The 24,605-nt window shown below is 38.4% G+C and overlaps 1 non-coding gene across 1 annotated transcript; it reads left to right on the top strand.

Moving 5' to 3' along the window:
• Positions 1 to 10,170: 10,170 nt before the first annotated feature.
• Positions 10,171 to 10,277, top strand: LOC137949145 (small nucleolar RNA R71). Its single transcript, XR_011111717.1, has one exon. It is a non-coding gene; the product is annotated as a small nucleolar RNA R71 (small nucleolar RNA).
• The last annotated feature ends 14,328 nt before the right edge of the window (positions 10,278 to 24,605 follow it).

Raw genomic sequence — 24,605 nt, 5'->3', positions numbered from 1 at the left:
GTGGCATATGTGTAAAATATGGTACTTTCCATAAAGATGGGATAGAAGTGTAAATACGTGTTCCTTTTATGTCTTTTGTTTTATCAAGTTGTAACCCTAAGGGCATTGTAAAACTATAAATAAAGGCATTGGCTAAGAGGTAGGGCATTGAAGCACTCTCCTCTCTTTCCACAAATTCGTCCAGCCCTCATTTTTCTTTTTGACGCAACCCTCTTCTCCCTTAATCCAAACTCTCTCCTTCCACGTTCTTCTTCTTCTCTTCTCCTTCTCTCTTCTTCTTTTTCTTCTTTCTTGTTGATCTAAAGTTCCTTTCATGAGATTCTAAATTCTACAAAGTTATTCCTCATTCTCAAGGATTACTTTTGTCTCAATAGTAATATATCTCCGATCTACTTGCTCATACAAAATGCAAAGCATGTATCTACATCCCTTGCCACATCATCTACATGCACACTTCAGTTTGGCATGACACTCTTTAATGCATCTAAATATCAAATTGTTGTTGGTATTTTGTAATACTTGTCTCTCACTTGCCCTGACATTGTTTATGTGATAAATAAGTTATCTCAGTTCATGCATTGCCCTACTACTGACCATTGCGATACTGTTAAAGGATTGTTGCGCTATCTTTGTGGGACTTTGGATCATGGTATTGTACTACATCGATAATCTTCTTTGTTTCTCCATGCGTTCTCTGGTGTTGACAAGGTAGGAAACAAGGATGATTTCACTTACACAAGTGTCTATCTTATTTACCTAGGACACAATCCTATCTCTTAGAGTTCTATGAAGCATTGTGGCTTGATCCTCTACTAAGGCAGAATATCGATTTGTTGCAAACACTGCAGTTGAGATCCATAAGGTCTACTCTCTTCTCACTAAACTTGGGGTATTTCTTTGGCAACAACCAGTGCTTTATTGTGACAATGTTGGTGATATTCGTATATGCTCCAATCTAGTCTTTCACTCGTGCATGAAATATGTTGCTTTGGATTACCACTACATTTGAGAAAAAGTTCAGAGCGGTACTCTTTGGGTTACTCATGTCTCCTCTACTGATGAATTAGCAGATACTCTCACCAAACCACTTCCTCTTCTTGAAGGCAGAGATTGGACCTTCCTCTCAAAGCTCCATCTTGGGGGGCCATGATAGATATAAACATAAGGGCTAATAGAATTCAGGATATTCTCAAATTGTAACTCTAAAGAATTGTAAACTCTATGGTTATGTTTTAGATCACTCTACGACACTTGTAGTGATACTATAAATATTGCATACCTGTTCAAGATAATCATCAAAAAATTATTCTTCATTCTTCTTCTTCTATACTCGCCTTGGCCAGCCTTGCTTCTTCTATGGAAATTACAACCTATGATGGGATTTGATTGAAGACGTCAATCCATAGCTTTTATGTGGATAAAAGGGCTCACTAACATTTTACTATTTCTTTCTTACTGTTGAAGAGAAGATATGGAAGCCTCTTACATGACTCTCACAATAAGAAGTCTTACAAAGCCAAAATTATTATGGAAGGAGGTCTCATAGAAGAGTTTCAGTTTAAAGGTGTTTTTAGTTATGTTACTCTTTTTATTTAAATTGAGGTATTTATTTATGTTTGGACTTATCTTCAAGTGTTAGAGTTTGGGTGTAATTGGGACAAGGGTAGTTTAATTGTAATTAGACTCTACTACTTTCCTCTATTATAAATAGGGGTTCATGTACTCTGATTACATTAAGTCAATAAATTATTTCTCTTTTTCATCAATTCAACATGGTATCAAAGCAGGTTCAGTGAGTAGACTTGGTCAACCCACAAAGATAATGTGATCATTTTCTGATTTATTATCTCTACCAGTTTAGGTTTGTATCTTTTTTTTTTCTTTTAAGTTCCTTTACTGAGCTTTTAATATTGCATATTATATATTAACAGAGTTTTATTATGAGAATTATCTTCTTCCCTATATTATTCTTCATTCCTAAATTCTACATGCTGTTGTTTCTGGAGAATAACGATTCTGTGATGGCATAGGAGGAGAAAGGTGATTCTCCTCTTCCAAGAAATTTGTTGTAGCTATTCTATTTCTGGGAAGACTCCTATTGCTTTTGCCAAAAAAGATGACTCTGCTATTTAATCTTGGTAATCTTTGGTATGTTGTCATCTTCATTACTTGACTTTGTCTACTGACTATCTTCGAAAAAATTATGATTATTAATTAAAGAAAGTTCCAATTCCAATATGGAATGGCATTGAGTTTATTTTTGGAGCCAGCATTCCCGAGTTGGCCCATTAGTGTCGTATGATGTAGAATTTTAGTTACATCGACATTTATACCTCGCAAGCGTACGAATCGTTCATGTAATCTAGCAGTAAGCGAGGGTCATATCCACAGGGAGGATTGAATTTCGTGTATTCTTCAGTCAACTAGCCTAACCACATATGATGAATTAATCTGAACTAAACACTAATTATATCCTAAATTATCAAGCCATAATTTAATTAACTACTTGCACAACAGGAAACGTCAACTCTGGATTTTATCGTGATTCGTGCCTCTCTCGAGCGCCACGTAACCACGAATCCGGATTCTCAATCCTTGCGTCTAGACCCTCTCGGGCGCCTAGAGTTAAAGACAGAAATCGGATTAAAATACCAAAATCCAACCTCAATTATAATCTTACCCTAATTAGCTAATTTAATCAAATATCAAGAAAACAAATCTTAAATAAACCTTAATTATCAAATCAGATTCAATTAACATTCAAAACCTAAGTTCAAACCATATGAAAAATTAAATTCAATAATGACGAATTACTCCCCTTCTTCCTCCTCTCGCTCGGCAGCAACTCGTTCTCACGGGTTCTGCGATTTCCGGAAATTGGTGGCGTCGGGTAGCAATAGTGAGTGGCCGGAGGTAGAGACGACGCCGGCGACGATGGTTAGAAGCCGACGGACGGAGGTAACGTCCGGCAAAGAGCGAAACAGAGCTGACGTTCTCTAACCGGCTCTCTCGAGTCTCGGTTGGAGTCGGAATGGCTCCGGGACTGGTCGGAATATGTAAACGACGCCGGATGATGGTCGGAAAGCGGAAGTGGCACCGGAGAAGCCCTCTTGGATCACTTCTCGGCCTGGCGAGCGACTGTCGAACTCACCTCGATGGAGACTCTCTCGAGCTCTCCTCGGGTTTGTTCTCAGTTGCTGGACGGCGGTGGACGGCGGTGGACGACGGTGGCGCGGCGAAAGGTATTGGCCGGCGAACCGTGGTGGGGAACTCCTCTCGGGTCCTCCCCTATTTCCGGTCAAAGTCCTCTCTTTTGGTCTCTCTTCCTCTTCTCTTCACGCTCCCCCTTCTCTTTAAATATGATTTTCTTATTTTAAAACGATTTGCCCTAGAAATTACCTCCATTTCACTAAGGGCATTTTGGTAAATATCTTCTTCTCCACCCAAATTCTCCTGAAATTCTATAATTGAATCTATAAAAAGCATTTCAGGAAGAAATAAGACTAAAAAATAATGAAATATAATTCAGGAGAGAGAAATATGCAATATCGACAGTGATTAATGCCAAATTCAATAAATGCTCATTTCATTTGAAAACCGATAAGTAACCACCTATAACACAATTATAAAGGTTATTCTATTATAATTAACCTAGTTCTCATGTCAAAATATGGCATCTATCACACCCCCAAACCTAAATCTTTGCTAGTCCCTAGCAAAACAACAATCGAACCAAAATTAAGCCTAGGAAAACAAAATGCCACTTTCGTAGGGAGCACGATTGCATTTAGCGCATGGAACAAGCCGTTAAACCCCTACTCTGCAGTAGTGGACGAGTTATGTCTCGTGAGGGTTTGCATGGAATTTACCCACAAAATTCATCTAAATCAATAATATAAAAAGGAAAACTAAAGAAAATTTACTCCTCATTAGCATATGACTAACACTTAGTATCGTAAAATATCTGAAATTCATATGAGATCTTGCGAAATATTAAAACCTGTGTAAAAGATAGCCTATTATCAATCCAAATACACTCATTGTTACTCCACCTGAACCAATGTGACCCATAAGCTATTACTTCAATAGAACAAAGAGGCAGCAAATAACAATAAAATCTTGGTCACATCACAATTAAGAGAAAATAGTAAAGTAAGCCTGTTGTCTTACAAAATCACCAAAGAAATATACCAATTTCAATCTTGACTTGTAACTTCTTTCAAATTACAATTCATCATCAAAGTTAAGGAAACTCATTGCTTCCAGATTTAAAACCATTTTTCGCTATTACCAGCGCACTTTTGCTATTACCAGCGTACTTTTTGTTTTTTTTTTTTTTTCTTCACTGAATACTTTTGGTATTACCACCATTTTGTATTCGTCTTCACTGCACATGCACTTATTTTTAAGTAACCGACTGTTCCGGTGCATGTCCCTGGGTTTGCCCAGGCTGTTTCTGAAGTTATCTGTCTTTTGCAAGCAAGAGCATTTCCATTTGCATTTATACATTACAACAAGGAATTTTACTGAGGTATGAGTTCAAACAGGCATACAAGACTATTCAAACTAACATAGATCAACACTAGATTTACATGTTCTCTTTTGCAACTAAGTTCCAAGTCTAATGCAATAGGAAGCTATCCCACTGAATTCTCATGAATCACAACAAATGATATCAGATTTCTAATAGGCATATTCTACACAAATTTACGAAATTTTTTTGAAAAACATTTGAGCAACTTATTTTAACTCTACTAATGTTAACCACATACTAAGAGGAGTAATTTGAAAACCACGAACAAAAATCGAACGAAAATTATTGCTAAGACATAAAAGAGTCGTTCCCCCCCCCCCCCCCCCCCCCCCCAAACCTAAACCTGACATTGTCCTCAATGGGGAAAAGTTAAAACACTATCACGACTACAAAAAAAAAAGAATAATAAAGACCCCCAGGAATGATACATAGTTTCCCTCGAAGAAGGTTTACTCGTATCAACCGTACCCGTAGGTAATCATCCGTAGATGAAACCGCTATCCCACATCACACTTTGAAGAAATCTCCATGTGACTGGCCACTGAAGGCAGCAGGAATCACGCGCTGAACACAAGTCCTTAAGTTACTCACCATAAGGTTTTCATTCAATACTTCAAGATCGAACTGGTCAATCCCAGAACGGTTGTTTGAGTACAGACCTCTCAAACTAGGGACCAAAAGTCTGGTCATCGACTACCGGAACCATTTATGCTCTCAGCCGGTAAGAGAGTATGAATAAACCCAAAAAATAAATAAATAAAAAAATAAATAAATAAAAAAATAAATAAAAAATAAAAAATAAAAATAAAAATAAAAATAAAACTGTAATGTACAAAGGGATAGAAACGTGGGGATTGCCCACAATGTGCTAAGTTTATAGTCGTAAGCAAGACTCTGACGCATTCAAGATGAAATGACAGGTTCCTCCAAGAAAATCACCATCACCTCCTCTGGTGTGGGGACATTCTCAAGATACGGTTTGAGCCTCTGACCGTTAACTTTGAAGATCGACCCGTCTCCGTGATTGCGGATCTCAATAGCGCCATGAGGAAACACCGGTGTAACTTCAAATGGACCGGACCACCTGGATCTTAGCTTCCCTGGAAACAAATGCAATCGTGAGTTATAAAGTAAAACATTCTGCCCAACAGTAAAAGACTTGCGAAAAATAGATTTATCATGTAAAAGCTTTGTTCGCTCCTTATACAGTTTGGCATTCTCATAAGCATCATAACGTATCTCTTCCAACTCATTCAATTGCAACTTTCTCTCCTCACCCGCTTGAGTTAAATCAAAATTTAAAGCCTTAATGGCCCAATAAGCTCTATGCTCAAGCTCAACAGGTAGATGACATGCTTTGCCGAATACTAGGCGAAATGGAGACATCCCAATAGGAGTCTTATAAGCGGTTCGATAGGCCCATAAGGCATCGTCCAATCGAGTGGACCAATCTTTCCTATCAAAGCGAACCGTCTTCTCCAAAATCCATTTGATCTCTCTATTAGAGATTTCCACTTGACCACAAGTTTGCGGGTGGTATGGAGTGGACACCCGATGAGTGATGGAATATTTCTTCAATAAGGCCTCAAATGCTCTGTTAAAAAAATGAGATCCCCCATCACTGATGATCGCTCTCGGGGTACCAAATCGATTAAAGATATTTTCTTTTAAAAACTTTACCACCACTTTGTGATCGTTTGTCTTACATGATATAGCTTCAATCCATTTAGAGACATATTCAACAGCAACAAGGATGTATTGATAGCCGAACGAGACAGGAAAAGGACCCATGAAGTCAATACCTCACACATCAAACAATTCAACAATAAGAATGGGGTTAAGAGGCATCATGTTCTTCCTAGACAAACAACCAGTTCGTTGGCATTTATCACACACCTGACAAAATTCATGGGCATGTCTAAATAATGAAGGCCAATAGAAACCACATTGCAAGACTTTAGCCGCGGTCTTTCTAGCACCAAAATGTCCACCACATGCGTGGGAATGACAAAATTCAAGAATGTTGGCAAAGTCTTGCTCATGTACACAACGCCTAATGACTTGGTCAGAACCCACCTTGAACAAATAAGGGTCATCCCAAAAAAAATGTTTGACTTGGGAAAAGAATTTCAACCTATCTTGTTTACTCCAATAATCAGGAATCTTATGAGTTACAAGATAGTTGACTATGTCAGCAAACCAAGGCAACTGGGATACTTGGAGAAGTTGTTCATCAGGGAAGGAATCATTTAAAGGAAGGAATCCTTCCTGAGGTACTACACATATCCTAGATAGATGATCAGCAACAACATTCTCACAACCCTTCTTATCTCGAATCTCAAGGTCAAATTCTTGCAATTGCAAGATCCATCTAATCAAGCGAGGTTTAGTGTCCTTAATGGATAATAAATACTTCAAAGCAGAATGATCAGTGAACACTATAACCTTTGACCCTAACAGATATGATCTGAATTTGTTCAAGGCAAACACAACAGCTAGCAACTCCTTCTCAGTGGTAGTGTAATTCAATTGAGCATCATGAAGAGTTCGGCTAGCATATTGAATGACACAGGGCATTTTATCCGTCTTTTGCCCCAAAACAGCCCCCAATGCATAGTCAGAGGCATCACACATCAACTCAAAAGGCAAAGACCAAATAGGGGGTTGGACAATGGGTGCAGTGGACAAACATTTCTTCAGTGTCTCAAAAGCATGAATACAGGCATCATCAAAGGCAAAAGCAACATCTTGAGCAAGTAAATTAGTCAAAGGACGAGAAATTTTGCTAAAGTCTTTAATGAAACGCCTTTAGAACCCAGCATGGCCAAGGAAAGAACGCACTCCCTTCACAGAAGTAGGTGGTGGCAGATTGGCAATTAGGTCAACCTTGGCTTTGTCCACTTCTACACCCCTCTCAGACACTACATGTCCTAACACAATTCCTTCTTTCACCATGAAGTGGCATTTCTCCCAATTCAAGGCTAAATTGGACTTAATGCAACGGGACAATAAGAGTGAAAGATTGTACAGACATGTATCAAAACTAGAGCCAAACACAGAAAAGTCATCAATCATGTCAGAAAAAATACTCATCATGCACCGTTGGAAAGTGGTGGGTGCATTGCATAAACCAAAAGGCATGCGTCTGTAAGCATAGGTGCCAAACGGACACGTGAATGTGGTCTTTTCCTGGTCTTCTGGAGCAATGGGAATTTGATTGTAGCCGGAGTATCCATCTAAGAAGCAATAAAAATTGTGGCCGGCCAATCGCTCTAGTACCTGATCAATTAAAGGTAGTGGGAAGTGATCCTTCCTAGTGACGGAATTAAGTTTTCTATAGTCAATGCAGACACGCCACTTGGTGGTAGTTCTTGTGGGAATCAATTCACCACTCTCATTTTTCATTATTGTTATCCCCCCTTTCTTAGGGACAACTTGAATTGGACTCACCCAGGTGCTATCGGAAATAGGGTAAATGATTCCTGTCACAAGCAACCTGATGACTTCTTCTCTCACAACCTCCAGCATATGGGGATTTAACCTACGTTGCATCTCACGTGAGGCTTTAGTCCCCTCCTCCAAATGAATACGATGCATGCATATGGAGGGGCTAATCCCTTTTAAGGCATCAAGAGTCCACCCCAATGCCTCTCTGTGTGCTTGTAAAACTTCAGTCAATTGTTCCTCTTGCTCAATACTCAAATCAGAGGAAATAATGACTGGTAATGAGTTCATGGGTCCCAAGAACGCATACTTCAACGTGGGAGGAAGTGGCTTAAGATCTAGCTTGGAAGTTTCGAGAGGTTTGTCCAAGTCAAGAGGAAGATCCTGTGGATGATCAGTTGTGATAACCTCATAAGCTTCCTCCAACAGAGGTACAAAATTGAGTAAAGAATTAACCTCTCGGAAATATGTTTCCTCATCAAAATAGTCCATGTCTAAAGATGTTATGCAAGACTCAAAAGATTCAAGAGTGGATTCGTTATCAAGAATAACAGTTTCTATATTAAATGCAGGACTCAGATCATCAGACTCAAGTGGGTGGTGCCCAGCATTAAATACATTCAATGAGACCTTAAAATTTCCAAAAGACAACTCCAACTCACCACTTTTACAATGAATGATAGCATTAGATGTGGCTAAGAAGGGACGTCCTAGGATGACAGGAATTTGGTTGGTCACATTGACTACTGGTTCTGTATCAAGAACAATGAAATCAACCGGGAACAGAAATTTGTCCACTTTTATCAAAACATCTTCAACTATTCCTCGTGGTATCTTGACAGAACGGTCAGCTAGTTGAAGTGTGATGGGGGTAGGCTTCAATTCCCCCAAACCTAATTGCTGGTACACAAAGAAAAGAAGCAAATTCACACTTGCTCCTAAGTCAAGAAGAGCTCTCTGGATGGTATGTTCACCAATGACACATGAAATTGTGGGACATCCAGGATCTTTAACTTTAGGAGGAGTGTTGTGCTTCAGAATTGAGCTTACATTTTCAGTAAGAAAGACCTTTTTGTTAACATGTTATTTTTTCTTCTGTGTACAAAGGTTTTTCAAAAATCGGGCATAGGCAGGGACTTGCCTAATAGCATCAAGAAGTGGAATGTTAATGTGAACCTTACTAAACAGTTCCAACGTTTCATGCATGCTATCTCCTTTCCTAGGTGGGCCCGATAACCTCTGCGGATAAGGAGCTAGTGGGACTTGGTTAGGGATCTGCTTGGCTGTTGGTGGAGAACTTGGAGGTTCGTCACTCAATGATGTGTCCCCATTGTCATCCTTTGACTCCTTAGACTTAGTGGTCCCTACCCCATTGTTCAACTCACGACCACTCCTAAGGGTGGTTATGGCTTTTGCTTGCTCATGGTGGGGTTTGGAACTCAACTCACTCTCATGTGTGATTTTGGGGTTAGGAATGGTTTGACTCGGGAGTCTATTTTGTGCTTGTTCACTCATGTGGCTGGCCAACTGACTCACTTGCATTTCAAGTTTGGCAATGGAGGACTGTGTATTCTGCATGAATAATTGAAGTGTATCCTCAAGTGAAGGTTTTTGTGGAATCAATGGTTGTTGGGTGAAGTGTGGGCGCGGAGCTTGGGGTTGAGTAAACCCTAGAGGACCCCCAACCTGTGGGCCCTTGGACCATGAGAAATTTGGGTGCCTAGCCCAACCCGGATTATATGTTTCTGAAAAAGGATCGTTCCGGTTTGGTCTATGAAAATTCTGGACTGCATTCAAGTCCTCAATGAGCTCTGGGTAGGATGAACTAGATGGACACATTTGTGTGGGATGAGATGAACCAGAGCATATGGCACAGACAGTAGATGGGTTAGGAGCAGGTGAACTCTTGGACACCATAAGGGCATCAATTTTTCTAGTCAACCCCTCAATCTTGGCCATGAGCATAGGTGTTTCACTAACCTCGTAGAGACCCCTCTTTTGGTTTCGTGGGATCTCCTATCAACTTAAATGACGAACCCCATTGCTGAGATTGATCACTCAACGTTTCAAAGAAGTCCCACGCCTCACTAGCACTCTTACCCATCAAACTCCCACCACTCGTTGCATCTACCATGGATCTAACCTGGGGTGTAAGACCTTGATAAAAGTATTGCACTAAATGCCATTTCTCAAACCCATGATGCGGACACCTACGAATCAAATCCTTCCATTTCTCCCAAGCCTCATAAAAGTGTTCACCCTCCTGCTGCATAAAGTTGGAGATTTCTCTCCTGAGGGTTGTAGTTCTCTGAATGGGAAAGTACTTGGACAAAAATTTTGTGACTAACGTGTCCCATGAAGTAATGCTGCCCACCTCCAAGGAATTAAGCCAAGACTTGGCCTTATCCTTAAGTGAAAATGGAAAAAGTCTTAACCAGATAGAGTCATCTGAGAAATTCTGGAATTTAAAAGTTGCACAAATATCTAAGAATTCCTTGATGTGGTAATATGGGTCCTCCTTATCCAACCCATAGAATGTAGGGAGGAGTTGGATCACACCCGGTTTCAACTCATAACTGGCGGCAGTAGTGGGCGGCAATATAATGCAAGAAGGTGATGTGAAGTGGGATGGGATAGAATAATCCCTCAGGGCTCTACGGTCACCTGCTGCAGGTAACTGTAATGGTTCGCCCTGATTGGCCATGGTAGCTCCTAACTTGACTTCGGGTGTTTTCCTACAAATATGTTCTACCTCTTCAACAAAGGGAGCTAATGGTCCACCTAGGGAGAGGAGCCCGTGCATAAAAACACAAAAAGAAACGAAATGAACTATCAAATTAAGCTAACAAACTCGCTACTAAAAATATGAACTAACTAGAAGAAATAAAAATAATTTCATAAAAAATACCAAACTAAAATTATGAAAGCAAAAAAAATAAAAAATAAAAATAAAAACAAAAATAAAATAAAATAAAATCTAACCTAAGACTATGGAGAACAAAGATATACGCTTAATACGTGCCTCCCCGGCAACGGCGCCAAAAACTTGATGTAGAATTTTAGTTACATCGACTTTTATACCTCGCAAGCGTACGAATCGTTCATGTAATCTAGCAGTAAGCGAGGGTCATATCCACAGGGAGGATTGAATTTCGTGTATTCTTCAGTCAACTAGCCTAACCACATATGATGAATTAATCTGAACTAAACACTAATTATATCCTAAATTATCAAGCAATAATTTAATTAACTACTTGCACAACAGGAAACGTCAACTCTGGATTTTACCGTGATTCGTGCCTCTCTCGAGCGCCACGTAACCACGAATCCGGATTCTCAATCCTTGCGTCTAGCCCCTCTCGGGCGCCTAGAGTTAAAGACAGAAATCGGATTAAAATACCAAAATCCAACCTCAATTATAATCTTACCCTAATTAGCTAATTTAATCAAATATCAAGAAAACAAATCTTAAATAAACCTTAATTATCAAATCAGATTCAATTAACATTCAAAACCTAAGTTCAAACCATATGAAAAATTAAATTCAATAATGACGAATTACTCCCCTTCTTCCTCCTCTCGCTCGGGCAGCAACTCGTTCTCACGGGTGCTGCGATTTCCGGAAATTGGTGGCGTCGGGTAGCAATAGTGAGTGGCCGGAGGTAGAGACGACGCCGGCGACGACGGTTAGAAGCCGACGGACGGAGGTAACGTCCGGCAAAGAGCGAAACAGAGCTGACGTTCTCTAACCGGCTCTCTCGAGTCTCGGTTGGAGTCGGAATGGCTCCGGGACTGGTCGGAATATGTAAACGACGCCGGATGATGGTCGGAAAGCGGAAGTGGCACCGGAGAAGCCCTCTCGGATCACTTCTCGGCCTGGCGAGCGACTGTCGAACTCACCTCGACGAAGACTCTCTCGAGCTCTCCTCGGGTTTGTTCTCAGTTGCTGGACGGCGGTGGACGGCGATGGACGACGGTGGCGCGGCGAAAGGTATTGGCCGGCGAACAGCGGTGGGGAACTCCTCTCGGGTCCTCCCCTGTTTTCGGTCAAAGTCCTCTCTTTTGGTCTCTCTTCCTCTTCTCTTCACGCTCCCCCTTCTCTTTAAATATGATTTTCTTATTTTAAAACGATTTGCCCTAGAAATTACCTCCATTTCACTAAGGGCATTTTGGTAAATATCTTCTTCTCCACCCAAATTCTCCTGAAATTCCATAATTGAATCTATAAAAAGCATTTCAGGAAGAAATAAGACTAAAAAATAATGAAATATAATTCAGGAGAGAGAAATATGCAATATCGACAGTGATTAATGCCAAATTCAATAAATGCTCATTTCATTTGAAAACCGATAAGTAACCACCTATAACACAATTATAAAGGTTATTCTATTATAATTAACCTAGTTCTCATGTCAAAATATGGCATCTATCATCGTATCTTCATTGAACTGGAAAATTTCCATTATCATCATATCACGACGACAACAGGCTGCGGCTGGAACAACTGACCCTTCGCTGGTGTTTTTTTCTTATATGGCTCTTATCTTTGTTGGAAATGGATCGAATGGATTTTCATGGTGTTTCGCTACTGCGTTATTGTATATTTTGAGTTTTGCCCGACTGATTTACTGAGCTGGTTATGATTCCGCTTTGTTCAGCTCCGTGGGGAAGAAGAAGACTTTGTTTCGGTTTTATTAAATCTGTCAACCCTTCAAAACTTTCTTTTCGTTTTTGTTCTCTGGTTTGTCGGTTTGGCTGTCATCTCTGTTCGGAATGTTTTGCGTTGCTATTTTTCAGAAGTTTTTGTTCTTCGCTGGCCCTTCCATACTGAGCTAGGCGAAATTATCTCTCCGCTATCGTGTTGCCATTTCTAGAAGATTACTCGATTCTCCACTGTGCTCAGGAATCACCAGCACCGCTGAGTTGCCATTTCTAGATGAAGGTTGTTTCCGTCGAGTCCATTATAGCTTCGACGTCGGGGAAGAAGATCACTATAGGTGAATTATATTTTCCAAATTTATGAAAAATTTGATCTAGCGCTAATTCAGTCCAACCTGGACCAGGTCGAGTTAACCCAGTGAACCTACCTAACAGAGGTTGCTTCTGTTCTGCCGAGTTAACTCAGTCTGGGTCAACCTGACTCGGCTCACTTTTTTCTACCTTGGTTATATGTGTCAGGGTCCGGAATTTTATACCTATTTCTTCCACAACTCAATTATATTGCTCTACTATTTGATTCGGCTTGAGTCAATTCTCTATCTATGGTTGGATTATTATCTTGGATTATTACTCGGTTCCAACATACTATTTGATGCAACTTCCTTATTTATTGATGAACTCGTTGCGGACTATTTCATGTGTCCTTATTACTCTTAAGGACTTTCATTATTTACCTGTTATCTACTGCAATATTACTGCATTAGTTATTTGGTAGCCTTTCTCTTGCCATCCTTTGTTTGACTCTCACATACCTCTTGTGTGTTGCTTCGGTTGGTTTACCTTTATACACACACACACACACACACACACACACACACACACACACACACACACACACACACACACACACACAAATATATATATATATATATAGATGGGTGTTTGAAGTCCATTGAAACTTTCTATATGATCCGTGGGTCTTTTATCGCCATCTTGTGAATGACAAGCATTACCCATTTGTCGCCCATTTCTACCTTTGAGAGTCTGTGCCCAGGTTGGGACACATTGATGGAGGAGCTTATTACTACATCTATGTTATTTGGTTCAAGTTGAGATCACTACCATTGCCTCCCAGCTTGAGGGGGAAAAGTAGAAGAAGTACAAGAAAGATGTAATTTATATGTTGTGGTAATTTTAATGTGAAAAAAATATTCAAGAAAGGGGGAGCACAAAGATGAAGTTTTTGTATCTATGAAAAAAAATTTGCAGCAAAAGAAAGTTGAAGACCTAGAATCCTTTTCATTGCAAGCTGGAGTTATAAACTCCAGATTGAGGGGGAGTGTTGTAGAGAAAATATGAAAGCCTCTTACATAACTCTCGCAATAAGAAGTCTTAGGGAAGGAGGCCTCATAGAAGAGTTTCAGTTTAAAGGTATTTTAAGTTATGTTAGTCTTCTATTTATATTGAGTTATTTAATTATACTAGGACTTATCTTTAAGTGTTAGAGTTTGGGTGTAATTGGGACGAGGGTAGTTTAATTGTAATTAGACTCTACTACTTTTCTCTATTATAAATAGGGGTGCATGTACTCTGATTATATCAAATCAATGAAGTATTTCTTTTTTCCATAAATTCAACACTTACTAATTGTTTTTATTGAAATGAATAATGAATACACATGATATAATAAATTTTAATTGCTACTATTTGTCTTTGCCTGCCGTATGTGACCAACTCAGGAAATGCCTCCCATATGTGACCAACCGAGGAAGAAGCTGGGAAAAATAATTTCAGGGGGATCATACCCAAATATGGCGACACAGCATATCCCAACTCTGCACTTGAGGAAATTGGATCAGTTATCCATTGATCATTGATTGAAGCATGGTTTGAAAACTCAGCAAGTCATCTCATGGCCCCACTGACACTATTGAGATCAGTTAAAAATATATGAGAGCTTTGTAAAACTTTGTTTTATATTGTATTAATAGGTTAAGTCATGTTTGATTCTAACACACCCATCAATCCTAATTGCTTTGAAGATGGTCAGTGCACTCTAAACACACTTTGAGCCACCTCCCCATAACTTTGGCATTTCTCTCCTTTTAGCCTCCATATCATTCTACTTGTACCAATGTTATAATGTATAATTATATTCAAATTGGGGTCTAAGAGGAATCTCATGGAAGGAGATTTCACAAAAGAGTCCCAGTTCAAGGTGTTTTAGTTATGTTAGACTTCTATTTATGTTTAGTTCTTTAATTATTCTAAGACTTATCTTTTAGGTCGTGTTTAGAACACAAAAAGTGGAGAGAAAAGAAAAGGAAGAGAAGAGAAAGTGAAAGAGAAAATAAAAGAAAAGAGAAGAGGTTTCTTTTCTCTTGTTTGGATGCACATAGAAAATGAGAGAGAAAATGGAAGAGAAATATAGTTTCTCTTGTTTGGATAAATATAAAAAATAAAAACTAAAATAAAATTAGTAATATTTTGAAATTTCGATGATTAAAAATTTATCTCAAGTTTCTATTTCTTTTCTTTTCTCCCAAACTTCAATCATTTTATGAGAGAAAATTTTTTAAATAAGAGAAAGTGATTTTGACTCTTAGAGGGGGGGGGGGGTTGCTAGTGCGCTTTGGTTGTAAATTACCTAGTGAAAATGAATTAATTTTTTGTATTAGAATGTGCAACGGAAAGTATAGTGGAAAATAATTTTTTGTGTTAGTGTATAGTAAAAAGTGTAAAGGAAAGTACATAAGAAATTTAGTAATAAAATAATCTAATACATTTAACTTTCATAAGATAGTTTTTATTTAACTATTCTACTAATAAGTTAAGTAAGATTTTAACTTGTCTGAATTAATAATAAATACTTAAAAAAATTTACTTTTATAATATCCAAATGATTAATCAAATTTTTAATTTTAATATATATATTCTCACTCTTAAAATATTAAATATAATATTAAAATCATAAATTTATGTAAATAAAAAGCTGGTATTTTATTAAAAAAATTATTTTTAGAGATTTAATTTTATAAGATAGTTTTATTTAAATAAAATAAAAATATTTTAAATTGTTTTAAATTAATAAATAACTAAAAAACTATTGATTTTTTAGTTAATTTAATTAAATATATAAATTAAAATATTTAAAATAATCATAAATTTTATATTATCTAAATGTTAATCAAATTTTTACTTTAAAATATCTAAATTTTCACTCTTAAAATACTCATTAAATATAATATTTAAAATAAATAATTTATATAAAAAAGGTATTTTATTTTATATATTTATTTTATTTAAATTTTATTTTAGATATTTTTATTTGAATAAAATAAAATTAATTTTATTTTGTTTTAAATTAATAAATAATTTTAACTTTTTTTAAATTAATAAATAATTTTAACTTATTTTGAATTAATAATAAATTTTAAATTATTTTAAATTAATAAATAATATTATCAAACAAATGCTTACTTTTATAATATAAAAATACTTAAACAAATTATTTCTTTTTTAATTTCTAAATTCTCACTCTTAAATTTGAAATCAAATATTGTACTAAAATCATGAATTTATATAAATAAAAAAGTGTGTATTTTATTTTATAAAATTAATATCATAGATTTAATTTTTATAATATAATTTTATTTAAATACGTTTTAATAAAATAAGTGAAATTTCTATTTGTTTAAATTAATAAATTATTAAAAATTAATTTGCAATATATTTTTTAAAATTTTAAAATAAAATAATTCAAGATGTTTAATTTTATTATATCCAAATGCAAAAGTGAGAGCGCGAAATGAACAAAACAAGAGTGAGAGAGCGAGTAAGCATGCGAGTGAACATGAATCAGTAGCCCTAGGGAATGATTTGACTTTCACTCTTTTTTCTTAAGAATGTGGTAATTCTCTTTCACTTGCTGCTTACAGTGCATACTAATAGGTTTTGGGTTATTTTTACTTGTAAAAGTACTTTCACTTTCACTTTCAGAGTGCACTAAGAGGGCCTTATTTTCTTTTCTCTCAATAATTCTCTGTTGCCAAATAACATAAAATACTTTTCTCTCCCCTTTTCTTTTCTATGGGTTCCAAACAAGCCTTTAGTGTTTGGCTTTACATGTAATTAGGAAAATAGCAATTTAATTTTAATTGGATTCTACTTGTTTCTTATATTATAAATGGAGGTTCATGATGGAAGATGGGCCCAAGCCCACACGACCAAGGAAAACCCACATATCCAAGTGTTGAAAGATGGGCCTAAGCCCATAAGACTCAGGAAAGCCTACATATCCTAGAGTGTTGGAAGATGGGCCCAAACCCATAAGATATGGGACCCACCATGATCATGTGAGGTGGCATAAGAAGTCTTACACAATAAAAAGTATAACAAAGTCACACTTATTATGGATGTAGGTCTCATATAAGAGTTTCAGTTTAAAGGTGTTTTAGTCATGTTAATCTTCTATTTATATCGGGTTATTTAATTTTGCTGGGACTTATCTTTAAGTGTTAGAGTTTGGGTTTAATTGGGACAAATATATTTTAATTGTAATTGGACTCTACTACCTTCCTCTATTATAAATAGAGGTTCATGTACTTAGATTACAATAAGTCAATGAATTATTTTTCTTTTCCTTAAATTCAACATGGTATCAGAGTAGGTTCATTGAGTTGACTCGATCAACCCACAAAGATAAAGTGATCCTTTTCTGATCTATTATCCCTAGCAGTTTAGGTTCGTATTTATCTTTTTTTTTTTTCAGCCACTACACCTGTTATTTGCTTCACGTGTTAGTGTATCAATGCCCACCTCTCTCAAGTTACCGTTAATGTAATGTATTCACCTGCCCCCAAGTATGAGGAGCGCCAATGTCGATAGTGAGTAATTAGTTAACGGTTCTAGCTTAGATGCTGATGAGGTCAAATTGTGACCGCAATGGTTACTTGTGAAGAAACTGTAAAATGGATAGTAGGGTTCAGGGCGTCAGCCCCGACGGGGGTCTAAGGGGGCTGACCCCACGGTATGCACGTGTCACGATTGCATCAGCAAGTGCCAACGTGGAGGATAACAGGATGGCTTGCTCTACAAGCTTCCTAGATGGCTTGCTCTACAAGCTTCCTAGATGAAAAACACTTATAAATAGAGGTGTTCTTCAGCTGCATTGGTATCCAGAAAATGAGAGCTATTCCTTCTTCATTACTCTGTTTTATTGTTTAGTTTCTTCTTGTAATTTCTGTTCAGTCCATAAACCATTGAAGCTCTTCTAGAGCGTGTGGTGGGACGAAGTTTCTTATCGTATTTGTAATAGATCAATGTTGGCTTTCTTCTTGATTGTTGTTTAGATGTTCCTGGGCTGAGCTTACTCTATTTTACATGGTATCAGAGCTCTAGGGGACTCTTAACAACAATCATCTGTCGTAAAGCACAACATCATGACTGATCTTAAGGCTAGTAGCTCTTCTGCTAGTTCTGGTTCTGTACCAGCAATACGTATTCGTCCCCCAGCTTTCACAGAAGGCAAACTTGATGGCACGAACTATCTCCTGTGGAAGTTCAAAATCACTACGATTCTGGACTCCTATGAACTTCTTGATATAGTTCTGGGAGTTGATGTTGAACCTGTTGCTGTCACCAATGGTGAAAAGATCACTCCTCCTAATCCTCAGCTCGTCAAAGATTGGAGAAGGAAGAATGCTGATGCACTTTGTGCAATTGTCACAAGTATTCAAGATTCTGTCCTCACCCTGATTCAACATACTTCGAAGGCGAATGAAGCATGGAACATACTAAAAAATCAGTATGAAATGAGGAACCAGACTCATATCCAAAATCTGGAAAATCAACTTGCTGCTGAAAGATTAAGTGAAGATGAGGCAGTAGAGTCTTTTATTACTAGGATGAAAAACCTACGTGATAAAATGGCTTCTGTTGGTATAGCCAAGTCAACAGAGGAACTTGCTCGAAGATGTATTCGAGTGTTGCCGCAAAAATTTGACGGCCTCGTGACAGCACTCAATACACAAGTTTGTGATCCTCCGTTGACCTTGAAGATTTCTCTGCCTTATTGATGGAGGAGGAGATGAGGCTAAAAGGTCGAGACAATCAGTCTGACTCTGCCTTCACAGCAAAAGCAAAGGTTAGCAATGAAACAAAGAAGAAACCAAAGAGTAAGAAGTTCTTTGGATCGTGTTATTACTGTAACAAGAAGGGCCATGCTGTCAAAGATTGTAGAACACGAATCCACGATGAGAAGAACGACACGGTGAAACAAAACTGGAAGAATAGAGAATCTGCAAATTCTTCAGAAATTGAGCTTCCTCTGTTCACTGTCACAGAGGAATCATACTCTAGTGCTCATGTACAACAAAAGAGTACATGGGTGTTAGATTCTGGAGCTTCCCGACACATGACCAGCAAGAAAGAATTATACTATTCTTTAAATCCTCTACAACAACCAATGAATGTGGTGGTTGGGAATAATGCGAGATGTCCCGTTGAAGGGATAGGCACCATATCCATTCAGTCTGATGATGGAGAAAGTAAGAAGATAGCGGATGTTCTACTTGTTCCCCAAATCTCAAGAAATTTGTTGTCCGTAGCTGCAATTACAGACAAAGATTTGGAGGTACGGTTCAAGAAAAATGAATCTCTTATTCTTGATAAAAATGAGAACATTGTTGCAAGAGGTATTCGTAGGGATAACCTTTATGAAATCAACTCACTTTCTGCTATTGTTGATGCCAAAACTAGTCAACTTTGGCATGAAAGATTCGGACACATTTCATTTCATGTGTTGAAGGAAATGCAGAAGAAAAATATGGTGACAGATTTGCCTTCAATTGATGTAATTGAAGAACCTTGTGAAGCTTGTATGCTGGGCAAGCAACAAAGAAAGTCATTTCCCAAAGAGAGTCAAAACAAATCAAAGGCTCCTCTAGAGTTGGTACATGCTGATCTCTGTGGGAAAATGACTACGATGGCGTTAGGAGGATCTTTCTACTTAATGCTGTTAGTCGATGATTACAGTAGAAAGATGTGGGTGTACTTCCTTCGGGACAAGGCTGATGCTCTTGCAAAATTCAAGGTGTGGCATAAGCAAGTGACAAATGAGAACGCAGCAACTGTGAAGAAGTTTCATACAGATCGTGGGGGGGAATTCTGTTCTGCTGAATTCTCTAGCTACTGTAATTCAGTTGGCATCAAATGCCAACTTACTGCTCCACATACACCAGAACAAAATGGTGTAGTTGAACGTCGAAATCGAACGGTGGTGGAAATGGCTTGGTGCATGATAAAAGGTACTAGGCTACCAGATATGTTCTGGGGAGAAGCAGTAAATACAACAGTATATGTCCTAAATCGATGCTCCACAAAAGCATTGAATGACAAGACTCCAAATGAGGCTTACTCAGGTATGAAACCTTTTGTGTCTCATTTAAGAAAATTTGGGTGTGAGTGTTTTGTACACATTCCCAAAGAAAAAAGAAAGAAATTAGATGACAAGAGCAAGAAATGTATCTTCTTGGGTTATAGTGAAGAGTCTAAAGCATATAGATTCTATGATGTAGAGGCCAAGAAGTTAGTCATAAGCCGAGATGTGGTGTTTAATGAGCGACCACTCTCAATGGAGGATAATGATCCTGCCATTTTGTCACCAACCGATGAAGTAACTCACCAAGTGCCTGCTGAACAGCTAGTAAGTGATGTAGAAGATGTTTCTGTTAAAAAATAAACAACAAGCCAACTTAGTGCATCCCCACGGAAGCCACAACCAAAGTGGTTGCACCAGCTCTTTGATGACAGAACTCCAGAAGTTGAAGATAAAAGCCCTTGTTTTGATGGGCTTAGACGATCAAAGAGAATAGAGGAGCAGAACAAAGCAGGACAACAACTTTTGAACATGGCTTTGATGACTCAAATCATCGAGACGGTAAAAGAACCAGTAAGTGTGCAGGAAGCCATGTCAGATCCAAAATGGAGATCTGCAATGCAAACAGAGTATTATGGTATCATAAAGAATGATACTTGGGAGATTGTTGACAAACCTCCTAACCGAAAGATCATTGGCAGCAAATGGATTTGGAAAACAAAGTACAAGGCTGACGGTACTCTTGGAAAATACAAAGCATGCCTTGTTGCTCAGGAATTCTCATAAATTGAAGGTTTGATGTTGATGAGACCTTCGCTCCGACAGCAAAGATGACAACAATTCAGGTAGTTCTTGCAGCTTCTGCTCATTACGGGTGGACGGTACATCAAATGGATGTAAAATCTGCCTTTCTGAATGGGAAACTTGAGGAAGAAGTCTACGTGGCACAACCACAAGGCTTTGAACTACCAAATGCAAAGGAGAAGGTATGTAAATTAAAAAAGGCCTTGTATGGTATAAAGCAGGCACCACGAGCCTGGTACAAACGTATCGACTCTTTCTTTTTGGAGCGCGAGTTCTGTAGAAGCAAATCTGAAGCAAACTTATATGTTCTTTGTGAACATGAGAAAAGAGTCATTGTAGTACTCTATGCAGATGACCTGGTAATCACTGGTGACCATGAAGACAACATTGTGAAGACTCGGGAATGGTTGAGCCAAGAGTTCGACATGACAGACTTGGGCCTTCTTCATTACTGCTTGGGAATTGAGGTATGGCAAAAATCTTATCATATCTTTATTTCTCAGGAACGTTATGCTCGATAACTGTTATCTACTTTTGGCATGACCGAAAGTAATCTAGTAGTCACCCCAATGGAAGTGAATACCAACCTGTCAATCAATGACTCCTCTGAAAAGGTTGACAACAAGCTTTATAGAAAATTAGTTGGAAGTTTAATCTTCCTTTGTAACACAAGACCTGACATTAGCTATGGTGTGGGAGTGCTCAGTCGTTTTTCTAACAATCCAAGAAAAACGCACTCGCAAGCTGGAATGTGAATCCTCAAATATCTCAAAGGTACTTTAACTTTTGGAGTATCTTACACAAGAGGAGATATTTTATCTGGGTATTGTGACTCAGATTGGGCTGGAGATATTGACACGAGGAAATCCGTTACTGGCTACGGATTCTTGTTTGGAAGTGGTATCATCTCATGGGTTAGTAAGAAGCAACAAACAGTTGCACTGTCATCAACCGAAGCAGAGTATAAAGCTGCTTGTGTAGCAGCCTATGAAGTTGTGTGGCTACGACGCATCTTGACTGATATAGGTATTCCTTTGACTGAGTCAACTACCTTAAATTGTGACAGTCAAAGTTGCATAGCTATGGCGAAGAACCCAGTGTTCCATGCTAGAACTAAACACATAGAGATTCAGTATCACTATGTAAGAGAACTGATTGAAGAGGAGACCATATACATGGAGTACTGCCCTACAGAAGACAACCATGCAGACATTTTTACCAAAACACTAGGGAGTGCTCAGATGAACAAGCATCTTCGTGGCTTGGGTGTTGGCCCAAGAACATAGTCCAACAGAGGTGAACATTGAGGGGGGGGGTGTTAGTGTATCAATGCCCACCTCTCTCAAGTTACCGTTAATGTAATGTATTCATTGGCCCCCAAGTATGAGGAGCGCCAATGTCGATAGTGAGTAATTAGTTAACGGTTCCAGCTTAGATGCTGATGAGGTCAAACTGTGACCGCAATGGTTACTTGTGAAGAAACTGTAAAACGGATATTAGGGTTCGGGGCGTCAGCCCCGACGGGGGTCTAAGGGGGCTGACCCCACGGTATGCACGTGTCACGATTGCATCACCAAGTGCCAACGTGGAGGACAACAAGATGGTTTGCTCTACAAGCTTCCTAGATGGTGTGCTCTACAAGCTTCCTAGATGGCTTGCTCTACAAGCTTCCTAAATAGTGTGCTCTACAAGTGTCCTAGATGTCTTGCTCTACAAGCTTCCTAGATGAAAAACACTTATAAATCGAGGTGTTCTTCAGGTGCATTGGTATCCAGAAAATGAGAGCTATTCCTTCTTCATTACTCTGTTTTATTGTTTAGTTTCTTCTTGTAATTTCTGTTCAGTCCAGAAACCATTGAAGCTCTTCTAGAGCGTGTGGTGGGACGAAGTTTCTTATCGTATTTGTAATAGATCAGTGTTGGCTTTCTTCTTGATTACTGTTTAGATGTTCCTGGGCTGAGCTTACTCTGTTTTACAGTTTTCACCTCTATACTACTATTCTATTTCTGGGAGTTTCTGGTTCATGTCTGCCGACCGTAACAATCCCTCTCTGTCTCTGAAGCTTCTCCTCCTTGGCACCATATGTGGGAAGATATATATTACAGTTTGGACGTCTCCATTTCTAGATTAATTTCTATTATTCAGGCTTCCTCACATTGTTGATCTGTCGTTACTACTGTGAATATCTGCCGAAAAGTTGCAATCTCTAGGTCTTTGGCATCCCAATTGCAACACTTGTCTCATTCGTGCCATTTATTTTTGGAAGAATTGCCAGGAGTTGGATTTCCCATTGATTATTTGATTATTCAGCTCCTACATCAATCAGACAGTTGCAGTTGTATAGTTCTGGTTACTTGAATTGCTGCAACAGAGTGTTGATCTTTGGATTCATATTACGCTCTGGCATTCCTGCTGGATTTCGTTGATTACTCGCTGCTGCTAAACATTGCCAGTCAGAGTGTTTTCTTCAGTTCTATTTCTGAAGGACACAGACGACTGCTATCTATGATTGATCACGCCGAGTAATCTGCCATTGTTGTTGTTGATTCTCATTGCTGTTTTTTTAGAATCTTGAGCTGGTTTATCGTTGCTGTTTTTGGAGACTCGACGATCTCCAATTTTTTTATTCTGATCGTTGCTCCACAGAAAAAACAAGAGGGAAGTGAGGGGTGATTGATTGTTTTAATTCACTGCTATACTTTATGTTCCAACTTATTTCTTCTCGCTGATTCATCGGTGGCTAATCGGGAGCCAGCACCGCGGGTCGACTCTGATGTCCCGCGTTGTTCGGGTAAGATGATATTGTTGCCGTTGATATTGGGAAGTTTCGTTTGATGCTATTATTCATGAACTTATTGATGATTCCAGCACGTGCATACTTATCTGCATTTCTAGATCACTGCTTTCTGTTTTTCGTTTCCTTTAAGAGAGTCCAGAATCTGAAAAGAAAAAAAAATTCTGAACCGCCACTCTGTTTGGCGCCGAGAGGAGGACAGAGGCACTGTTGAAGAATTAAATGTTTCCCTAAGTTAGGAAATATTTAATTGGCTCTCTGGTTCTACCGTACAACCCGGTTTTGTTCCGCCGGGTTAACCCAACGGGCGGGCATCATACTCAGTTTGTTTCGCTCGGGTTAACCCAGCGGGTTGGGTCAACTTAGTGAGTCAACTTCGGTCTGGGTCAACCTGACTCTACTACTTTCCTCTATTGTAAATAGAGGTTCATGTACTCTAATTAAAACAAGTCAATTAAGAATTTCATTGTTCCTTAAATTCAACAGTTCATTGTACTCAAATTACAACAAGTTAGTGAAGTATTTCTCTTATGTAGAAATTCAATACTTGTTATTAAATAATTGTAGTTAATTTGTTCTTTGTGGTGCCCTAACTAATACTTCTGCTGAATGTGAATAGAGGCCACAAACTTTTGTAAGTAAGTGAGAGAGGTGTTTAAGTAGTTAGAAAGTTTGTTTTTTAAACTATGATACTAAATGATGTCATCCTGAGTCAAAGGAAAGTCAAACCTAGTTATCTGGACTTCAACATTGGGGAAGAAGACGCACAATTGCCAAATTAATTTTTTTCCTTGGTTAGGAAGCGCTGGATTAAATCTGGACCGAGCCTGTTCTACCCACTCGTACCGGGCCGAGTTAACCTAGTGAACTTGCCGACTTAAGCATTGCTTTTGTTTTGCCGAGTTAACTCGGGCCAACTCAAACCATGTTGAATTTAGGATCCCTTTTTCAATAGTTTGAGCAAGAGAAAGGAGAAAGAAAAAGAAAAAAAA

This window comes from Aristolochia californica, unplaced genomic scaffold, assembly GCF_029961685.1.
Source record: "Aristolochia californica isolate CCGP_79_NKW_82.1479 unplaced genomic scaffold, dmAriCali1.0.hap1 SCAF_13, whole genome shotgun sequence".
Taxonomy (NCBI): Eukaryota; Viridiplantae; Streptophyta; class Magnoliopsida; order Piperales; family Aristolochiaceae; genus Aristolochia; species Aristolochia californica.
This window is presented reverse-complemented; position numbering and strand designations above follow the sequence as displayed.